This window comes from Neophocaena asiaeorientalis, unplaced genomic scaffold (assembly GCF_003031525.2).
Source record: "Neophocaena asiaeorientalis asiaeorientalis breed wild unplaced genomic scaffold, Neophocaena_asiaeorientalis_V1.1 scaffold36, whole genome shotgun sequence".
Classification (NCBI taxonomy): Eukaryota; Metazoa; Chordata; class Mammalia; order Artiodactyla; family Phocoenidae; genus Neophocaena; species Neophocaena asiaeorientalis.
In genome coordinates this window covers 1787196-1800187 of record NW_020174149.1, presented here as the reverse complement: position 1 = coordinate 1800187, position 12992 = coordinate 1787196, and the positions used below count along the sequence as shown (strand labels likewise).

Below are 12992 nucleotides of genomic sequence, written 5' to 3'. Positions count from 1 at the left end.
TTGGTGGTTCTCTTCAGAGAGTGGAATTAACATTCACATGTGAACAGAAAATGTTAAAGTATTATTAGTCTTCTGAGGGTTTTGCTTCTGGCTATGCAGTTTTAGAGATTTCATCTTGGTTAAGGGGAAGCAAAATACCACCATTTCTGCTTGTTAGAAGGAAACTCTCCAAGGTTTCTATTTCAGGCCAGGGTTTTGATTTTTCAAAGCAGAAAAAATGTTTTTTCCTGGACCCTGAATATAACCTGAAGTCAAAAATCAATTGAAAAGCCAGCAAAAAGTTGGCCATGAGTGCTGTTAGAATCCTTTATTGGTAACAGTTTTCTGGTTATCACTAACACATTTCTTAATTAACTGCCTATGTCGTTAATATAGTTCTGTGTAATTTTAGAAGCTCTATTTTTTTGGTGCTTATATCTTGCTTCGCTCCACAAAGAGTGTAAGTTGACAAACCCCATTTTGCGCTGATGAGAACTTGGCTTCAAGAGTCATATAAAAGAATGGGTTTAGAGTACTGTTTAATTCCATGCCTTTGCCGCCCATCTTTTCTCTAAAATACGGAGCCCTTCTTGCTCAGCTACTCTCCAAGCCGTGATCATTTCACCTTATATAGAGATTCTTGCTTATCAGATAAACATGTGCATAGTATCCCAGATTTTGGTTATATAGTAGTCAGTATGGGGGTGTGAAACTTAACTTTTGTTAGTGTAACTTACACACACGTAGACACACATCTGCCTTTCAAGTGTAAAATTTATCTTATAGAATCTAGGTTTTCATCTTGCATACTTTTGTACTTAAAAACAAAGTATAACATTCCAAATCCTAAGGTGGTGTTCAGTCATAATAAAGACAGCCTTCTCACTAAAAGAATATTTATCAAGGGCCTTATTGAACCATGCGGTTATCTTTTTAAATCCTCCCAAGGGCTCTACAAGGTAGATATTGTTATCCCCACGCAAACGATAAGCTAACTGAAGGTCTGAGATGTTAAAGGACTTGGCTAATGTCACAGCTTTTAAGTGGTAAAGCTGGGATGGATTCAGTCACGGCAAGCTCTAAAGGCAGCATTGAATTTCAGAAGGCAGAATTTCAGTGTGGTCCTTGGACCAGCTGCCTCAGTGTCTCCTGGGAGTGTATTAAAATGCAGAATCCTGGGCCCCAATATCATAGGATCTGAATCTGTATTTTAAGATGATCAGGTGACTTACATTCACATGAAAATTTGAGAAGGGGTGTATGTTTCTTTTTTTTTTTTTTTTTTTTTTGCTGTACGCGGGCCTCTCACTGTTGTGGCCTCTCCCGTTGCGGAGCACAGGCTCCGGACGCGCAGGCTCAGCGGTCATGGCTCACGGGCCCAGCCGCTCCGCTGCATGTGGGATCTTCCCGGACCAGGGCACGAACCCCTGTCCCCTGCATTGGCAAGCGGATTCTCAACCACTGCGCCACCAGGGAAGCCCCAGGGTGTATGTTTCTTAAAAAATAACTTCCGGGCAGTTAACTATCAGACATTGAAAGCATTCTATTTAAGACCCTTTTCATCTTTGGGCCTTTGTGATTTTTACCTAATTACAGATTAGATTATAGTTAATTATCCTTCAGCTGTTTTGCTTCTGTATCTGGCTTTGCGCTAGTCTGACAAGGGTCATGTGTCGTGCTGGCTTCTGTGAAGTTTCTTAGTGATCTGTTTTGGTGGTATTATTGTTAGTTTATTATTGTTAGTTAAAATGACCTTATGACTATAAAACAAGAAAAATTGATTCTGTCCTAACTGCTTGATCTTTCCATGTATTCAGGTAATCTTCTTGTCACATTCCTTGCCAGACTTACCTTTGCTTGTTTAATTCTTGAAAAAGGTTGACTTTTTCCTTGTCTACTAGTTCACATCATTAGAAGTGACTTGCAATGATAAAACCTACTTAAAACAGGCAAGATAAAAGGAAAAATTATAGAAACAAGTTTAAGAAGCTGAAACATATTTATATTGAATGAATATGAAATGAATTAGTTGCTGCCGTTGAAAACGGAATTCTCCTTTTTCGGGCAGTGAAGTCAAACAGGGGAGTGTAAGAGGCTGCCGAGCTCTCAAAGTAGGATGAATAGAATCATTCATGTTCATCTGGAGAGAAACACATTTTCCTGCAACTGAATACTAAGAGGAATATATTAGGTGTCTCTTTGTATAAAAGGTCATAATGTAACATGACGAATAATGTCATATTTTTTGAAAAAGAAAATGAAAAGAATTTTAAAAATATACCTTTCTCATGTTAGTCTTCAATAAATGCTAAGGTCATGAAATTTAGATTTTGTGAAGTGATTTTGGGGAGGGAATGAAAGCAGTATGATGATAGTATATTGTTTCTTGATGATTAAACAGTTGAATAGAGTGACAAGAGCTTGAGAACTTTATCTAAATGTGTAATTTAACATGCCGTTTGGACTGAGCCTCCCTCTTGCATAAGGTATATCTGAAGTGGGCTTTTTTGGCAATCGCTTCTGGATTTTCAGATGAGTGTGTAAAGTAATAAAATGTTCTGCTATTGGCTCAAGGAGGCTTAGAATACCAGGCATGTCGGTGGGAATGTTGACATCCCATTGTGAAAAGCATTTTTCTTTCTTTGTGGGAACTCTGACTGTTGCAAACCTCTTCTGATTAGATAATGGAGGAGACCAGTTTTTTGAGAGCATGTAGGTTAGTCGGCAACCCTGTAACAAAAGAAGCAAATCTCAAGTATCTTTCCCAGAATTGTTATGGATGATTATTAAAGACGATGGCTACATGAATATATATATTGGGTTAACCAAAAAGTTTGTTCGGGTCTATCCATAAGATATGTTATGTAAGATGTTATATATTTGGCTGAAAGCAGATTTTTTTAAAAATGAAAAATCCAGTCAACCATGTTTGGATCATTCAACATTAAACCATTTTGAGGCTCAGTTTTTTTCCAGTTTCTTTCTAAACAGTGGAATAATTATTGAACAAAGCATGACTCAAATCTCAAGGTGTTCCCAAACTGGTAAGGGAATAAAACTCTCTTAACCCTTATGTAAGTAGAAATAATGTTTTATATGTTTATATTGCAAATAAGGATACAGCCCTAAAAAAACTGGTTGATATTTTACCCCAGAATCATTGGAAATACTTGCTAAAAGTGCAGAAAGATAATTCATGTGAGTACCAAAATCTTCATTTTAAACAAAACCCCGAGGTGATTCAGATGCAGGAGTCTTTGGTGGACACTTTGAGAAATAATGGATGAGAATGGTAACCTTATATTTAATGGAATGACTCGTCATTTTGGGTACGTGGAGACCCAGTTAAAGTGTAATGACTAAGGTCATCTGTAAAGACTGATCTTAATAATCACCTTACAATTTTATTTGAAGCAAGTTATCCATGTTAATCTCCAGGCATGAAATGTAATGATCTGTTTTATTATTGTTAATTTATGCTCAAGCTTCCTTTTGCTCTTCTTTTTAACCATCATAACAATTATACAGGCTAACTATTTGCCTCAGGGAGATGCTGTAATAGGACTAATTAAATATTTAATATTTTAAAGGACTTAAACAACCTTGTAAGTAATACGTTAAGAGGAGATAAAATCATGATGTTCCCTTTAGTTGCAGGAATGTTAATGAAGCCCTGGGATCAGGCATCCCTTTAATGCCCATGTCTTGTATCTGTCCAGAGGCAGGAGAGCATAATGGTTAAATTAATGGCTTTGTAACTCATAGCAGATTTTCAACTTCCTATCTGTGAGGCCTAAAGCAAATTGCTTAGCCTTTGTAAGCCAATTTCTTTTTTGTCACCTATAGCGTGGTAATACGAATACCGTCTACCTTTCTGGATTGTTGGATGGCATATAATATATGTGTCCAATAAAAGAAAGTGGTTTTTATTAATATGAATTAATCTCATAGACTACAGATTTACCAAATTTGAGACTCTGTGCAGAGGATGGAGACTTACTGTAGATATGTATAGTCGGTACAAAAATGTCCTCACTGGGGCTTCCCTGGTGGCACAGTGGTTGAGAATCCACCTGCCAACGCAAGGGACACGGGTTCGAGCCCTGGTCCGGGAAGATCCCACATGCCGCGGAGCAACTAAGCCCGTGCGCCACAACTGCTGAGCCTGTCCTCTAGAGCCCACGAGCCACAACTACCGAGCCCGCGTGCTGCAACTACTGAAGCCCGTGTGCCCATGCTCCACAACAGGAGAGGCCACCACAATGAGAAGCCCGTGCACCACGACGAGTAGCCCCACTTGCCGCAACTAGAGAGAGCCCATGTGCAGCAACAAAGACGCAATGCAGCCAAAAATAAATAAATACAATAAATAAATTTTTTAAAATGCCCTCACTGACGTGGACAAATCACAGAATCATCAAGTGTCAGCGTATAGAGATCATATAGGATATGATTCATTTTCTAGGTCACAGGTTAGTAAATGAATCTAAATTCATAGAATGTTTTCATCATGATTTTTTTTAATGGCATCTTAGTTTTTCAAAGTTCACACAGAAAAAGGAACTAGACAAACCAAGATCTAGAAAAGTTATCCTTTTGACAACTAAATCAGAATTAATTGAATAAGCATTTAAAATACATAAACAAGTACATATAACATTTTCTGAAAGCTTGTTCTCTGATTTATTAGATCTTTTTCTGAAGGTTTTTCCTTTACAACTAAAGATGTTTTGTGAACTCCTTTCTAAAGGAAAGTCTGAATGTAAAATTTGCCCATGTGGTTTTTCCTGATGATATGAATTGCAAAATTTGAGAAGGCCCAAATAATGAGATTTCATTGTACATTCCAAGTCCCCCAGCCTTGTAATTAGCTTCATATTCTATAGGCAAAGGAAGCCATGTTCCCAACTCTCTTCATTCATTCAACACATATGATTGCTGCTGTGTGCTAGGTCATTAGAAAAGAGAGTGGAGCTTAAATTGTCTCAACAATTATGTATTTTTTCTGGTCTTTTTAATGTACCATCACTAAGTATTCTTGATTAATTCTTCAAAATTTATTAGCTACATATAGGTTTCATGAGAACTTACTGCAAAATCAGGGTGAGGTTCCACTTACCTTTCATGCAGGACAGGTACAGTTGATCCATATTGTTCATGGGTTCCATTTTTGTGACTTCTCCTATTCACTAGAATTTCTTTGTAACCCTAAAATCAGCTCATGGCAGTTTTTTTCTGATGGAACTGTCCTGTATCCTTTTTTTTTTTTTTTTTTTCTTGCGGTACGCGGGCCTCTCACTGTTGTGGCCTCTCCCGTTGTGGAGCACAGGCTCCGGACGCGCAGGCTTAGCGGCCATGGCTCACAGGCCCAGCTGCTCCGCGGCACGTGGGATCTTCCCTGACCGGGGCACGAACCCGTGTCCCCTGCATCAGCAGGCGGACTCTCAACCACTGCGCCACCAGGGAAGCCCTGTATCTTTTTTTTTTTTATATATACTTTTATTTTATTTTTTTATTAAATTTTATTGAAGTATAGTTGATTTACAGTGTTGTGTTAGTTTCAGGTGTACAGCAAAGTGATTCAATCATTGAGTAGAGTTCCCCATGCTATACAGTAGGTCCTTGCTGGTTATCTTTTAATATATAGTAGTGTGTGTATTTTAACTCCAAGCTCCTAATTTAACTCTCCCCCATGTTTCCACTCTGGTAACCATAAGTTTGTTTTCAAAATCTGTGAGTTTGTTTTCAAAATCTGTGAGTCTGTTTCTGTTTTGTAAATAAGTTCATTTATGTCTTTTTTTAAAATTAGATTCCACATATGAGTGATATCATATGCTATTTGTCTTTCTCTGTGTGACTTACTTAGTATGATAATCTCTAGGTCCATTCATGCTGATGCGAATGGCTTTATTTCATTCTTTTTTAATGGCTGAGTAATATTCCATTGTATATATGTATCACATCTTTATCCATTCCTCTGTCATGGCAGTTTTGAGGTCATTCATGGACATGTGGGTGAAAAATTTGAGTTGACCCATGTACACAGTCCCAGCTGGGGTTAAACAAGGCTGATGCTCTGCTCTCGTGATTCACCTCTCCTAATGTAAACACACGTCCTTGACTTGGTCTGTTTAGTGCCATGGTTATTGCATTCTCCAACTTTTTGTTGGTGATTTAAAATGGACTCTAAGCTTAGTGCTGAATGGCTGTCAGGTGTTTCTGTGCAGAAGAAGCCTTTAATGTGCCTTATGGCGAGAATATGTGGGGTAAAATTCATGCAGGTATGTTGGCCGTGATTTCTACATTAATGAGTCAACAGTATACATTTAAAAAGGTGTCTTTAAAACTGAAACATACATAAAACAGAGTTTTGTATTGGTTGGTTGATGAAAATACTGTGATCAGAGGCTTGCAGGAATCTAACCCTCTATTTCTCCTGGGAGCACCCAGTGTTTCAGGGTTTTCAGTGACTTGATAAAATATAGTTACCATGAACAAAGAGAACCAATTGTATTTGCCTTTTTTGAGGAGTTTGAGAAATGCTTGTTTACCAATTATCCCTTTTAATGGAAGCCGAGACCGTGATTCTTTCTGACCCATAAGCAACTAGTAAGTAAATACAGAGGGATGGAAAAATGAAAATTATACATAAGGCTCAACTATAATTTTTGTTTCTTTCCTTATAAACTGAAAAAACAGATAAGCCTGCTGCTCATGAACAACAAAATGAACCTAGAGGGTTTTGAAGCCTAGAAAAAAGTTTGTAACGTGATGGAAATCTCTTAGTGGGTAGAGATTTATCTGTCCTGTTGGTTACTTTATCACCTGTGCCCAGCACAGTTGCTAACACACAAGGAGTACTCAAGGTATTTTTTAGAAAATAAGTTAGACATAAATTGACACTACAAGTAGTTTTGACAGTGATCTGATAGGGCAAAAATTTAGTGATAAAAATAAAAGTTGGAGAAATACAAGAGGCATTTATCTGATGGAGACTAGAAGTCAGGAGGCAAAGCCTTTTAGGATTGGCTGGGAGAACCATCTCTGTCAGTGGGCCTGAGCAATGACAGCCATGTGTGTGCCCAGATCTACGTTACTGGGCTTTGTCATTAATTCTCTGTGTGATCTGGGTTAAGTGGTTCTGCTTCTTTGGGTCTTGGTTTCTAGTTATTACCTCGATAATCAACTTGATTATAAGACCACAAAAAAAGTCACTTACAAACTTTTGCAAATATATGTGAGAGCTGAGAATATAGTTAGATGTGAATTCTGAGGGTCTATACTGGAGAGAAAAAGGAGAAACACAATTTAAATTGAACTGAATTTGTTTCTATGAATTAAGTGTACTATCTGGAGCAGCTCGGGGTGATCTAACCTGTTTGCTTGTTCGCTGATGGAAACCTGTGTGGCCTACCCTGAATGTAGCTGATGGACAAAATTCCTTGGCAAAATATAAAGAAAAGAATCCAAAGTCTTGGGAATATAGGAACACTGAAGTGGATTTATCACTAGCAACTGCTCACCTTCCGTACTATGACCTTCAAGTAGCCTCAGTTTGACATTGATTTAATAGCAACTTTTGGAATAAGAAAAAAAAAAAAAAGGAAGAAAAAAGGAGGAAATGGACTCTAGAATGATAGACCTAATATTTTTTCTTGTATTGTATTACAACCAGAATTTAAATCTAGACCAGGTAAACAACCATCAATCTAAATATAAAATTTTTTAAAATAATTTTGGCCAGCCACAGTCTTACCCAGCACTCCAATAAGCTACTACTCTCTGATGTCAGTATTTGGGATTATGATCTTTGTAAAGCACTTCTAGGATTACAATAAAGCATATCAAAAAGTACCTAGTATTTTCTTGGTGTTTATATTTAGTTAACTTATGGTTTCACTTTTTTTAATGGAACTGTGTCTTCTTGGACATCAAATATCACTTGAAAGTCAACTGGAAGCTTTTGCTAAATAAATGATCAATGCTTTGTGACAGGCTTTCACCACACATAAACTAGACAGACATTCCAACAACTCCTAGCTTAGAATAACTTTTCTACAATTACCTTTTTTCCTCAAAGCTTTATACTAGAGTAATTTTTAGAAAGCATTTTAAGAACAACAAAAGGTGCAATGCCATAAAATATTCAATCATACGCTACCCCTCTCCCAAATAAAACCAGCAACAACCTCAACTGAAGTGACAGTTGGATAAACAGATACTGTAGGTGCCTGGCAGTGACAATTATTCTTCTGCATGGATACAATCAAGTTTTTTTAATAATAAAAGTGTAAAAATTCCAGATTTCAGAAATCATAAAATGTGCAGCCTATTATTAAATAAATGGCAAGCATAAAATATATCATTGTCTTACTTAACCATCGTAACAAACCTGTAATATGGTATTACCATATCCTCTCCTTTTAAAATTAGATTAGGAAGTGAGTCCAAGGCTAAAAGATGTGAAATAACTTTACCAAGGTCACGAAGCTCATACGTTATGGGGCTGAGTTTCCAATGACCTAATGCCCAAGCTTGCAACCACTTTTGTATACTTTCTCTCAACTAGAAGCTAAGGAAGCGGACTTGGTGATCTTTTCCTGCTCAGAAATACTATGCTTTTCATTTATATTCACTTTTGTTATTTATCAATATATGTACAAACATTATAACATTTCTATAACCACTCTGCAATTCTCTTTTGTATTCTGCTCTTTTTTTACTTAACCTTATTAAGAAATAAAACTCCCAAATAAGTTGTCTTATTTTTCCTAATTTATTTGAAAAAATACATACCTAGAAATAAGTCCAACTGAACTTGAAAATAATGTTCTTTCAATATGTCCTGGTATGATCTTTATTTTCCTGTAAATGGTTAAACATGGAAGAAAGAATCATCAAATGTTAAAGGGCTTCAGCATGGTAGTGAAACTGCCTACCTGTGGCAGATATGGTGCTTGACTCTCTCAATGTGTGTTTTGGTTTACCTGCAGTGCAGTTTCCTGTCCTGCAGAGGCTGGTAGGCTAAATACTTCATTTCCCAGATACCTTGCAGCTGGAAGTCCCCATGTGGTTTAGGTTCTGCCAATCAGGAGCACCTGCAGGAGACTGGAATTTAGAAATGCAACACCACAGTCTTGGTGACAGCTTATTATTTCTCAGATTATGGCTAATTATGTTGTGATCCTGTGGGCACAGCTTCCTGGTTCCATCAGTGGTAATAGACTCTTTGGCAGGGCAATTCTTTGGCAGTGTTTTGGGCGTCACTCCTCCTCCTTAAACCCTTCTAAAAATGTTGTAAGGCCCTAATATGCAGCATTAAATCCATTCTTAGATGTAAAGGTGCTAGAATGGCTTCTGTTCTATGCAGTTGAGTCCTGATTAAGATGACTTCTCTCACTTCTGACTTTTAGCTTTTTTTCTCCATCCTTATAGATGGTAAGATTTGGGATAATTTTGGAGTAATATGTTTTTGTTTTTTTAATCAAATAGGAGTCATATACTAAAATAATGGACATTTCCCTTTCTTTCTGGATCTACTCAAGATAGGAATAAACTGCTCTCCTTAGGAAACAAACTTAAGCTGAATAAAAATCCAGGATATTGAAGGCCCTGAAGTTTAATTTCATAAATGTTTTTACTTTTCCTAATTTTTTTACCTTAAACCTCTGTACTTATAGCTGGGCTCAACTAATTTCATAAGACTTGCTGTAGGTTAGTAAAGCTAAACAGAAGACTTCCATTCATTATTAAGTTATCTACATGAACTTACTGAAGAAATAGAGTAAATTTTTCTAAGTTCTTTAGTAGACTCAGGAATTGTTGTCTGGACACTAGAAGTGATTTAAAAAATTATTATTTAGCATACTATTGTGGAATATTGACAGTTAGTACCTGTCAAACATTGTAAAGAAATGGTTATGTTGTTAATCCCAACATGTCATATACAAAATGATTTTTTTTTTGCGGTACGCAGGCCTCTCACTGTTGTGGCCTCTCCCGTTGCGGAGCACAGGCTCTGGACGCGCAGGCTCACGGGCCCAGCCGCTCCACGGCATGTAGGGTCTTCCTGGACCAGGGCACGAACCCGTGTCCCCTGCATCGGCAGGCGGACTCTCAACCACTACACCACCAGGGAAGCCCTACAAAATGATTTTAATCTATTCCTTTATTTTTTTACTGTTCGAACGACAGAACTAAAATATACAGGGTAACCACGAGAGACCTAATTGTTTTGATGACATTTAGGGTCCTATTTTTGTTAGGCTCAAATATTTTTATTATCTTAGTATCAAAAATTCTATCTAAATTTACTTATGTATTGGCAATTATTATGACATTAAATCAATTGAAAATTGGCCTTCAGCTCCATTGTTATACTTCAACATATCCATTGATTGAAAAAAGTCAGCGTCCCTTTACATATGTCACTGTCAACATTTAGCAATGAGCATTTGCAGCCTTATTGTGTTTTCTCTATAAATGCCTTCCTTGTAGCACCTAAGACATGGCTTTATATAGACTCAAAGTCAAGTAGTCTTAAAAGAGATATTTAGTAATGAGTTGATTATGGGTCAGAGCTTCTGAGCAGTTGAATTTTAGTTTTCAGTTGGAAATTTCCTTTACAAATCTCTAAAACTGCTTCGTCTATAGAGGTAGGTAATCAAAGGTAAGGAAGTCTTTATAATCTGCGGAGTACTGTGAGCCATGGGGGTGCTCTGCGTCTTCCTTCCATTCTGTCCTCAATGGTCAGGACTTTTCTATTTCTTACATCAATGTTTCTATACTGTCTGTCCTAGACTTCCTGGAATGGTTTTGGTCAGTTTCAAATGTTTTTCATTGGGTAATTGACACTTCTTATCAGGACACCGGAACAGAACCCACCTAGGCTCCCTCCTTTGCTCTGTCCAGTTTGCTCCCTCAGTCCCCACAAAGAGACCTAATATTAACTCATGTACACATTTTGTTGTTGTTTAAACATGATCTATATACCATGCTACACGTAACATTTAATCAAGCTTGTATACTCCCCTTTTGTTGGGCATGTGAAATGTGTCCAGTTTTTCACTACTATGAATAGTTGTAAAAAGTCTTAATTTGTCTTTTAGGTTAATTCTTTTGTCCATATTCCCCAAGTGGAATTAACAAGTTAATGGGCAGGAAGCATTTCATTCACTCATTCCTTCATCAAATATTTATTCATTTCCCGATATATACCAGAAATTGTGCCTGCTGCTGGGCATATTATGGTGATTATTAAAAGATAAAAACGATATCGTTTCTGCTCCTAATTTTACAGGTCTTGTCACAGATGCCTGATTGCTCTCCAGAAAGAGTGAGCAATTTGCAGAACCCCCCAACCTTTCTCATTCCCTCCAATCTTTCTAATGTTAGTTTTTAAATTTTATTTCCTTTTTTTTTTTTTTGCTAGTTTAATAATTGCGTCATGTCAGAATTTATTTTGATTTGCATTTGTTTGATTATTTTCAGGTGAAGATGTGCTTTTCTTTAAAAATCATCAATTCATCTTTTCTCTTTGTTTTAATAGGATAATTGGTAAATTATTTTCCCTTTTACTAAGTAGGAATTTCTATTTTTCTCTGTTTTCCTGGACTACTATTCTGAATTTTATATAGACAGTAACCAGACACAGTAGAAGAGTGAAGTTTCACAATTCTAATACTCTTCTTGGAATAGAACATAGAATGAATTTAAAGACCATTAAAGTAATCATAATACAGTTGGCTTAAATGATTAAAAAACCCCATGAGATCAAATAACATTTTTGCTTATCCATAAATATATTCACTCTAATTTTATGACAATATAGCTAGAAGAAGAAGAGCATAATGAGATAATTAATGAGTCCTTTAGGAAACAAAGCTAAATTAAACCCATTTTTATTTACTTCAAGAAATCTTAAAGCAAAAATTATCTTTATAAAATCATCATTGAATAGGTTTCTTCTTCAGGAGCCTACAGACACTGTGAATTAAAAAACCTCTTAGTCTGATAGTAACATAAACAGGTTTCCCGACCTATTAATAACAATTTCACAGCCACAGCACTCACATAACTACTAAGCGACTTTAAATTGTGGGTTCAGCAGAGACAGCCCAGCATTAGAGCATGTCTACCCTGACTGGCTTTAGTGAGTCAGTGCCTTTCTTTCCTACAGCTTCCAAGTCTTCCCTAAGCTTCCTCCCCGTTGGAGTTCTGGAACCCTAGACCTCCTCTTTCATGAGTTCTCCTCCAGTAGGTTTTGACTTGCATTCTAAGGGAAAAAGGTCGAATATGGAAATCCTTTAGGGGAGCAAAACAACATAAACAAACAAGCAACAAAAACGAAACTCACAAAACTCAGAGCAGAGTAGAAGCTCATCCATTTTTGATTTTGTTTCTTTTAGTTTTAGAAACAGGCAACATAGTGTTTCAGCAGATTACTTCATTTCTCCCTCTGAGTTTCTGTCTCTGCCAATTTTCAGATTTCCTCATCCAATCTGCTCTCCAGTACCCAAACACAAACATACACATCACAGTTGATGATGTGATGGGCTGACATTGATGAAATCTTCAAAAAGAAGTTCTTAGGTTGAGCCACATGGGATTACTGATATTATCTCACTGTTTAAACCAATACCAAGGCCAACTGTGTATCTTTCTTTAGTAGGAATCCTCCTAAGTATATAAATGCTAATGGGGAGCAGCAAAGCAATGTGATAAAATCAAACTGAAACCACTGTCTGTCACCACCCAGGATGGTAGTGTGAAATACACAAAAAGTCAAACAAATCAAAATATATTATAAAGCAGACTTTTTCATTTCTACCTTGGGCATGAATAGAAGCAACTATTTTCCCTTGTGGTTACTAGAATGCTGGTGTTTCAGAGTAATGAATAGGTCCTTTTGTTCTGTTTACTCATTCATTACTTTAGAAGCATTTATTGAGTGATGACTGCTGGACCCAGTTTATGCTAGGATCCATGAGGAATACAAAAGGTGTCATGATTTC

The 12992-nt window shown here is 36.9% G+C and overlaps 1 long non-coding RNA gene across 1 annotated transcript in view; it reads left to right on the top strand.

Moving 5' to 3' along the window:
* Positions 1-12992, top strand: part of LOC112406286 (uncharacterized) — a 96840-nt gene that overhangs the window by 15686 nt on the left and 68162 nt on the right. The gene's annotated exons all lie outside the window — the stretch shown is intronic.